Raw genomic sequence first — 9,065 nt, 5'->3', positions numbered from 1 at the left:
TTGTGTTTGAAACCGGTCTCTTTCAATAGAGCAAGCGTTGCCCCTCTCATTAATATAAGCACCTTAGACCTTGGTCTTGCGTGTGTTATAGCTTCATTGCCATAACTGGTTTTAATGGATGCGTTAAGGGTGATGTGTATAGACAATATAATATATAGACAACAATAATATATATATATATATATATATATATATATATATATATATATATATATATATATATATATATATATATAACATATAGACGAAACCATAACCCCACCAACATGTGATAGAACGAGGGGCTCAGAAACAGGTCCTCCGGCTGCGGATAAGCCAGGACATATGATTGATAATAGTGTTATTAGTGTGGTGTTTTTGAGTTAGTAGTGTTGCTATAGTTGATTTGTTCATAGCAGTTTAAGAGCAGATAGGCCATTGCCATGCGACTGTCAGTGGGAAACAAAAGTATTGACCATATACAAATATTGGCATGCGATTATTATTCAATCGGGCCATGGTAAACTTGATGAAGGTGAGATTTCACTTCAAATATGGAATGTTTTAAAGAAACTGTTCACAAAAAGCATTGAGTTATTCCATATTTGAAGTGAAATCTCTTCAAATATGGAATAACTCAATGCTTTTTGTGAACAGTTTCTTTAAAACATTACAGTGATAAATGAATTGATTGTTTAATTAAAAACATCCATTCATTAATGTCGGTTGATCGGTTGTATTTTAAAGCGCAATGTCTGTAATGCATTGAAAATTGTCCAGAACAAGAAGTGACATCATTCACACGCGGGTCTAATGACGTTCAGAGAAGAAGCGCAATCAGGCTGATCTGCACAGACGCGCTTTTAAAAAGCCTGTTTAGCATCTAAACGCGCGCAAAAGCGCACCATTGCAATGCTCTCAAAACAGCCATTATTTAAAACAATAGACTGTAATGGAGACGATAACCTGCCACCTGCTTCCATTCACACTTCAGCGTTCATTCAAAACCAAAAGGCAAACAAACAGGACAGAAAGTTTGCAAAATGCAGACCGCCAGGGATATAAATAAAACTGTGTAGTAAGCCCTGGGAGGAAGTACCTTTGCTTGCCCACATGCTCCGGTTTCCAACAGCAGTGCTAATGTTGTTCACACGTGAAGCATAATTAGCCTCTCAAAGGTCACATGATACAGCAGGGTCTTGCCGGGTGGTCTCTGTCCAGTGGGACACGCGAAAGCCTACCTTTCACAAATCCCCTGGCCTGCTAACGGAACCGGCGGAGACCGTGGGGACAGTGGCACGTAGTTGACGACAAGTATTCCCCCCAACAGTGTTTTAAACGTCCCTTGAGAGAGATCTAAACCTCCATTAGACCTCTCAGTTACCTGCTATCAGTGAGAGCTGCGCTATAGCCGAGCCCCCTGAGCTGGGACAGATATCTGGAAATGCAGTAGTATGTTGCTTTGGACAGTTTCATTTTATTTTGTAAAGGAATTATTTTGTTGAATTGATTCATTTCAAGGTAAACAGAAATGTCATGAAACAAACGCTTTGCAGCCATGGGGTGAATCTCACCGGTGAAATGATTTGTGCCGCATCAGCCCCGCATCCAGTAGCTGTGAGGGCCACACTGTACCTCAGCCCACCGCAGCGCACTCCTGTACTGTAACTACACAAAGCAACCCTTTCAGTTCAGCACTGAGTTTGTGATGCGCAGGATTGCAGAGCTATGTGAAATAGTGGAGGGATAATTCCTTAAAAAAAAAATAGACAGTCAATTACAGAAACAAGAACAAAGAAACAATCAACCCCCCCCCCCCCCCAAAAAAAAGGAGGAAGTTAATTGTCTACCACTGCAAATCCACTGCAATTTCTAAGCCAGGCCCTCAAGCTGAATCACTAAGCAGCTCATGTTCATGTTCAGGTCAAAGAACATCCACCGCCACCTACCCAAGCTCCGGTCCCATCTGCCCGGAGATCGGACCTGGCTGCCAAGTCCAGATTTGGGTACGTTCTGTTACGCAGCATGTTTGCTGGTAACTAAGGTTTGTGTACCTAACAACATAAACCCCAATAAAGAGTTTTATAGGACCTTAACGCAGTAAATCTAGTCATAAAGACGGGGCTAAGAGGACATTTTTCTGAGTAACGTGATGACTCCTGTTTCCCCAGGCCACACATAACTTAGATTAGAAAAAAGCCCATTTCATTTTAATTTTTTTCTCAGCAAATTCCTTTGTGTACTATGAGAAGTGTGACCTCCCGGACTAGAACCAGGAGATATGGCTTTCCTTAGAGGGCTGGTTTCACCTGCTGCATTTTTCACTGTGTGTTGCAAATGCCTCACAAACAGAACATCCTTGTGTTTTGTATTTTTATCAGCTGTAATCTGTCAACAGAAAGAGATGGAAAATTAAAATGACTTCACATTGAGAAAGAATTTCAAAGGAAGAAAACATCATATTTGAAACCATGACTCACATTTTTTTTCAGGAGACAGTCTCCTTTCTGCATGAATCTCGGTGCAAAAAACAACAAACAAAAAACAAAACTAACAGAAGAATAACACAGTTATGCTAAAATCGCTCCCCAGAACATTCCCTATCCTGCAGGTCTGACATTTCTTTCAGTGTTAACGAGAACGTTAGTATGGAATGCTGAAAGTTAATGACTGAAATTAGTATAAAAAGGACTTAGGGTTTGGTTTGATCACCCTCCACCCTGCTGAGATAAACCACAGCTGGCATTTATAAGAGTATTTATAAGTGCATTTTACAGCTCCCTGAATTGGTCCTGGTTGCATAATCATGCTGTAGGTTTTAACATCCTCCCTCTGGGCATCCAGGTGAAATCACCACCAGCGTTGGTAATGTCCCCCATTCAAGTGACACCACACACCCGTCCCCTTTGTCTCCAGTGAATGGTGTGTGTCTTAACCCCTGCTCGGTGCCACATAGAAGCTGCTCACGTTGTGCCATTGAAAGCGATGTACATGATTTTATCTTAATGCCTCTGCATGGCGCCCCAGCCACTGAATGTTTAATGCGATTTGAGTTCGCTGAAATTTTAATAAGTCAGCTGAACCATTACAGAATGAGGGCGCCAGTAAACAGCAACATTGCTTTATTTATTTATTTATTTATTTAAATTACATTTTTTAAAAGCTTTAAGCATTTTAACAGTTATTAGAAATAAAACCAAAGTAGCCAGTCATGTGAGGCTTGGGTTCCCCAAGTGGATGAGACATAACGAAAGCAGCATCTGTGCTTCATTCTCCAAACCTCTCCAGTGTGTCTTTTTCATTTCTGTGCAACTGGGTGGCAAGGCTGTGATTGCTGTCCTAGGATTTAGGTTTTGCGTGTGGGGAACTATATTTTTAAATCTGTGACGTGACTCAGCTACTGGAAGCGGCAGTGAGTTCTTGTCATCCGTCTTGTCTGCTTCGGAGAGCGACAGCTAGAGGAGATTTAAAGAACACCAGGGCTTTACTCTCTCTGACCACAACGCCTCCATACCCATCTATTCACACTATACGCCCTACACTCTGTCTCTGCCCTGCGCCTCACAGCCTACTGTAAACCCTTATCAACTCTGACTGGTGTTATTTAGCACATTGGTGAATGTAAGTTGCCTGGGATGATGACGATAATAATAATAAAACTGTGAACATGGTTACAATCAGAACACACACTGCTGATAAGGCTGGACAACTTTGTCTATTGTAACCCTGTCTTGATTAATGCCAGAATGGCCCACAGGGGTCAGTCCAAACCCCACGAACTCAGAAATACCCCGACACGACTGATTAATGAAAGAAACACAAGTTCCTATTCTGCAGCGTGTCTCGAAACAAAACCCCAAAACAGTGACTCTTTATTCTGCGTGTGCCAGAATGACACAGCATCGCAACAGGAAAAACAGCAGCGTAATTGCTGGTGCTCTGCGATCTGTCAACTCCTGACCTTTTCAACATCTGTATAAAGCTGGCTCTGAATCCATGCAGAAGCAGAGGTTCCCCTGCACTGTTTCAGCCTGTCTGATAGGCCTGCTCTCCTCAGACCGCTCGGGAGCGTGGGCCTTTAAATTATCAGGACCCATCTAAACGTGTTCCAGGAGTATTTGTTTTAGTTTAAGTTTTGTTTTTGTTTTTCTTGGATGAAGAAGTTTTGCCAAAAAAAGCACAAAACAAAATAGGGGAGGTTAGACAGGGCCAAAGTGATAAGATGAAATACAGGATTTGGACAGAAAGGCACAGAAACCCTGCTCTGCATGGCTTCAATCTTCAGCTCAATGATCCTGGGAACACAAGGCCGTCTTCAAAACTGTATTAGGCGTAAGCCCATAATTACCGAAATTGGCATGACTTTCTTTTTTTCTTTCTTTCTTCTCTTCTTCTGGTGACTAGTTTCCGGCGATCTCAATAGTGCCGAGTACTTCTGAAGGACAGATGATTTTGGAAATGAAGGGATTAACGTGGAATTCGCTGGTTCATCTCGATCCCGTTGGCAGAAGGTCAGAAGGTAGAGAAAGGCCTGAAGCCTGAAGAAACTGACTTCGGGGTTTTCATGTGGCTCGATGGTCCACCACCCAGAACAACAAGTGCAACCCCGTGCCAGCAAACTCTAGTGGTGAGAAAAAAAAGATCACAACACTTCTGTGTCAAGTTGCGGATGCGGATTTGATGCGGAATCTTCTGTGTCTTTTTCTCAGTCAAGAGATTTCAGGATCAACTCAGTTATATTCTGAGACTTTCTCCTGCTGTTATGACCCAGTATTGTACAGTGGAATCAGTTTTATATTGACATTTCCATACTTGTCTCAGAGTACAGTCTGTAAACTGTTGGCAATGCTGCGGTTCACTTCAGTAGCCAACCATCGACGTACTTTATGGACATTATATTTGCAATTCTATATTTTTTTACGTAGCTAATGTAGACTACTTTTAGATTTCCTCACCATGGTGATGAGTTAAAAGAGAAGAAGACAAAAAAAGAAAAAATACGATACTGTATTTTTCCAACTTAGTTTTAAATTGTAATCTATTTTTAAAACTCAACACACACAACATAAATCCCAGATCTGAGAATGCGAACTATGAAGGTAATAACAGCAGAAGTAATGAAGTGCCACGAGCTATGACTGTTACGTAATGATTACAGCAAGTGGTTTTGGAAATGCTAGAGAGTTTTTACCCGGTGATTCATTGTGCTCCAGACCACTGTTGTTACCGCGTCTTGCATGAAGCTGTTCGGTTTTCTCGGGAATAAGGACCCCGTTGTTGAGACTTGTCAGGCGGCAGAGGGAAAAGTTTGTTTTGGAATTAATTACTAATTCCCCGTCTACAGCTATTATAAATGTCCGAATACTAAGTCATTCTTCTGCCTGGGATATTTTATGATGGTATTCATGCAGTACCACATCTTTGTCAAACTAAAACTAAAAACTAAAAACAAAAAGAAAACACAAAGAGCTATAAAGGAAGAACTAAAATTAACTTTTTTATTCTTTCAATTTAAAAATAAAAATACTGTCTACTTATATTGGTCATTTATCATTCTTTCATTGAAAGAAACTGAACTACTTGATTCATCAACCAGAAGCACTGCCACTGTTTCAGGGGCCCCAGGCCGGCCTGGTCTCCCTCCCACTGATGAGCCCTGACCCCCAAAATAACAGAGAGCCGGCTCTCCCCAAACATTACAGCAGCCTCCTCTGGGGATAACGCTGATTTATTTTACTGTATCCAACCTCAACCTCAACATTGGACCTTGCTGAAGTCTGCAGTGATTTTTTATGCATCCATCCCCCAGTGATCAGACAGTTGTAGATTAGTTTCTGGCAAGAATTACAGACAAACTCATAAACATAAACAAAACCTTCTGGCATTGTTCTGTACGTGAAGTCCAGATTTGCCCTCCCCAAATTAATGCACCACCAAGGCCCAGTGTTTAGAAGGAAACAGTAAAGAAGTCTCAGAACCCAACATGCATCCTCAGTGATGGTGATTTGTCTTTTTTGTGCAACACTGGTATGGAGTTGATGTTGATGCCTTTTCTTCATGGTTTTGGTCAAACGGGTTGGCATGTGAAGCCGGTCTCCAGGGGTTTCCCTCTGGTGGTGGTCTTGGCTCGCTCTTTGGAGTCACGAGTGAAGCAACTTTGCAGGTCTTTGCTTTTCTACCGAAGCTGGGCTCCTTTGTTCTCACACTGGGCGACACAAAAGCGCCACTCAATTCGGCACAGTTCAAAGGGCCAGGACTGAACGGCGGGAGACTCGCAGGCGTTCAGATGCACTTGACATGCTACTGTATGGGACAAAGATAACATGACGCTCAATAGCACCGTTCCTGACTCTTCCCACTGCCTTTGGCTGCTGCTGTTTCAAATAATTAATTAATCTGCATTAAAGGAATTATAATAATTATACCATTAGTGACTTTGTATATTTTTATAATACCGTGTTTTCTCATGTGGACACACACATTCTCCAGGACTCGAATTGAAGGAATTTCTTCATAAACTTTCCATTTAAAGTTATAGGTGGCTCATAAATGTTTGCCCATGGCTAAGGCCTCCAGCCAAACTATGTGACCCTGTAGTGAAGACTGCACTGGCTGTGTCCGTGTGTAATTAAACATGGTGTGCATTCAATGCAATAAGCATAAAATAAAATTAATAGCATGAGCTTTACCGCCCGTGGGGAGAAAGTGTTGGTTCTCGCAATCACAAAGCTCATACTGAGTTTTGCTCAGCCCTTTGCCCGCAGTAATGTGATCAGTCTCGTGAAGCTGTCAACGTGGATGACATACTGCTTCTTCATTGACAAGGCCCTGTTTCAGAGTGGGCAACCGGGCGATATCACAGTGAACGGGATACACAGAAGCCCCTTAGCCACGGAGGCTTCTCCTAGGGTTTCCCACCCTTAACTGGTTTGGAGTTTAGGGGTCCGCATGTGTGCCATGAAAGGAGAGAGAGGAGAAGTGTTTGGACTCTGAATTATTGTGAAATGATTAACATCACCTGGACCGCAAGACTAATGAGTCTGGAATAATAAATAATACAGACAATAGGACGTGCTCCATTATAAGATTAGGAGGATTTCAGTCTCCAGTTACCCTCTTTGTTAAATCAACAGTGTGAGAGGAGTAGTGTCGCCCACACGGCAACTGCTTCCAAACAGTGATCGGGTTATCAATGAGGATTGGAAACCCAAGGAGAGAGGAAACATCTGGGGGAGATTTATATAACCACAACGCTCTGCCCCATACGCGAGGAGAGAGCCGTCACCGGAGAGCGGCTCCTCCCTCCTGCACTCAGTGGATCAGTATGTCTCCCCACTCTCGGGTTTCCAGGGGGAAATGAGGATCCAGCGAGAGGGTCAGAGGACACCTGTCAATCACCCGTCTTGACTGCTGCTGTCTGCGAGTCGCAGGGGTGAAGCATTTTGAACAGGACATGGACATTTGATTAATAAAATACATCAAGATGCCCTGAGGAAAGGGTATTCCCTGGTGAAGATGCACTGCATTGTAACAGCAATTAAATGTTTGACCTCTTTTGAACGGCCCTGTTTTGGCATAAAATCCTATCATTATCATTGATCAGGATGATGGGAGACTGACCTTCAGCACACACTCTGGAATGTGGAAATCTGAGCACATTAACCGATTTCACAGTAAGCCAATGAAGACACAAAAAGGACCTCTTTCTCTATTCGATAGCAATACAAGAACAAAGTGACCCAGAGTCCTCTAGGTAGAGAAAGACTGGGATGGCTTGAAAAGGCACAAGCACCAATGCCGTGTCAATGATGGTAGAGACAATGCCAGCCAAGTCAGGAGGAGATTGAACTCGAAGGCCAATGGAAAACGCCTTAAAACGTAAGTGGAAGAACAGTGAGTGAATTCAGATTGATTGCAAAGCAACACTCTCTGATAGCAGGTCGTGAAGTCTACACTGAGCAGACCAGAGCTCGGACCACTGGGAACGGCTGTGTTAAGCGTCACCCATTGGGTTTCAAACGCCACCCCCCCAGACCATGGAATCTCATCAGTCAGTGTTCAGTCACCTCTGCCCCAGCAGGGCTGTGAACTCTGACCCTGTAGGGTGAGATTAAAACCTGGTCAAAAGATTTTCACCCCGGGCTTAGCGTCAGCCCAGAAAGTAAGTTCAGTCACACTTTAAAATAAGACCCGCTTATCAATTCATGGTGGCTAGGGGTCAATTTGTTACACAGAAAGGGATTTGTAATGAATCAAGGCTCTCCTCACTCAGCTTTGATGGGTACTTCTGGTGACACGTTATTTAATTGGTCTCCTTATTGAGGTTTATGATGTTTTTTTTAAAGGGGAACGAGCAGGTGACTTGCTGGGAAATCTTGTGAAGTTGAAAAGCCAAGAGGACTGGCTGCCAGGCACAGGATTCGCACGGTATTGAAGCCAAACACCATGGCAAGACACAAGACGCAGAATACTTCCAAGTTGAGGTGGTATCAGTTCTTATACCATCAGTAACTTTAATGCCTGAACTTCCACTGGGTTGAAGTCAGTCAGTAAGAAATTCACCTGACAACTGACCCAAAACCGCGAGCCACCGGATGCTCCACACTTAACACTAAGAAACCTGGTGACCGTGGGGCAGAAATGACCACAGCAGCTGGGCAAATGTCCCTGGAAGGGTTTGCCTAGCAGAGCAGATCCACAAACACACCTGTGAAAGTGACCTGTCACCCCAGTGGGCACTGACTGGCTATCCTCCCATAACTCACGACCCTGTCCGGAGGGACACAGAGGGAGCTTTGAAGTCTTGAAGTCTAAAGCCATGGAAAAAGAGACCTCCAGCCAGGGTTAGGTCTTGTTAGTTGTCAAACAAAGTCCGGTGTCAATCAATTGCAAATAATATCCTTATCGGTTATAAAAATGTGCCGTTTCAAAGGAGGTAGCCCTGGACCGGATTGGGGAGACCATTGCTGGTGAGAGATCGCCTCTCAATGGTCAGACCAAGAGCTGCGGCCTTTCCAGAAGTGTTGCAAGGTGATCTCTGGTTTTTGCCACGGCAATAACCTCCAGCGTTTGCCTGAGGACCCTGC

The sequence above is a fragment of the Amia ocellicauda genome, chromosome 17, assembly GCF_036373705.1.
Source record: "Amia ocellicauda isolate fAmiCal2 chromosome 17, fAmiCal2.hap1, whole genome shotgun sequence".
In the NCBI taxonomy this organism is placed as follows: Eukaryota; Metazoa; Chordata; class Actinopteri; order Amiiformes; family Amiidae; genus Amia; species Amia ocellicauda.
Note: the sequence above shows the minus strand (reverse complement) of the source record.